This window comes from Asparagus officinalis, chromosome 8 (assembly GCF_001876935.1).
Source record: "Asparagus officinalis chromosome 8, Aspof.V1, whole genome shotgun sequence".
Lineage (NCBI taxonomy): Eukaryota > Viridiplantae > Streptophyta > Magnoliopsida > Asparagales > Asparagaceae > Asparagus > Asparagus officinalis.
Window position 1 is genome coordinate 6,193,612 of NC_033801.1, and position 1,381 is coordinate 6,194,992.

Below are 1,381 nucleotides of genomic sequence, written 5' to 3' on the forward strand. Positions count from 1 at the left end.
CCCCCCCCCCCGCCGTACCGCGCGCAGTCCCTCATGTTCACACTAGTCCATACTTTGGATTTAAGTGAATTTTTTTGGTAAATAAAAAATTTTATTCATCAACCAATATGAAAAGAGTATGTACATCAAGAATCTCATCACATTTTGTGAGATAACAAAGTTTTGTATCTAAAGCTCAAAAGAAAAAAAAACTGTTCGAGCCTGAACATTGTATATTACTCTATCTGGATTCCTCAACAATGCACCACCTGAATTATGCACCAGATAGTGCACATCCTGAAACCAAAATGCACCCTGCTGTGCTTATAAAGAAATCAACCAGTTTTTTGCATCTCCAAGACATCTCACTGTTAAGAATAACTGGCAGTAAATCCAAAATGCACCAGATAGTGCACAACCTGAAACCAAAAAGCACCCTGCTATGCTTATAAGGAAATCAACCAGTTTTTGTATCTCCAAGGCATCTCACTATTAAGAACAACTGACATTAAGTCCAATTTGATGCATTTGATGATTTGCTCAACAGTTTTGTATTTCTGCTTAAAAATCCTCCCATTACGTTCCAGCCATATATTGTAAATAGAGGAGGTGAGAGCCATCCTTTTAACATTGATCTTGAAAGTTTTTCTCCTTTGGTTAGCTTCGTACCAACTCATCAAAAGATTCCAATCACAACTTTTCCATTGAATTGTAACCAGTTCATAACTCCATTCCAGATATCGTTCGAAAACTTGCAGTCAAAGAAGATGTGATTTCGAGTTTCAGTTTCTGATCCTGCACATAACACACATTTGTTGATTTGAATGATCCCTCTTTTCTGCAGCTTATCTTGAGTTAGTAGTCTATCTTAGAGTGCTAACCAGGAGATAAAAGAGTGCTTAGGGTAATTTAGATTCCCCCAAATTGTGATACTCCATGGCACTCTGTTTGTAGTAGGAATTAAAGCATGATATAAATCTGACAGGATGATTTTTGAGTTAAGTGAATCACAGTTACTAACTGAATAATCTACTGTTACAATTCAAATCTGTCTAGTACTAACTAATTAAACTCATTAATTTTGAATTATAACGAGGAGAAACCGGCATTTTATTCAGATATAAGGTACCAATTTACTTTACATTAATAATGCATAATTTTGCAAAAAAAAAACCTGATACCGGAAAAAATACATTAAATATTCCGCCTATAACATAAATATATTAGTTTCTGTCATCGAACTCAACCGGTTCAGTTCCTGGACCCAAGCTGGTTCACAAGCGCGAGAGCATTACTCGTAACCCTGCTCACCTCCATCACCTTCTTCCTCGTAACCAAATGCATCCTGCTGCCAGCAGTACTCTTTTGATCCTCCTCGTGCATCTGAAGACTAAGAAGGCAC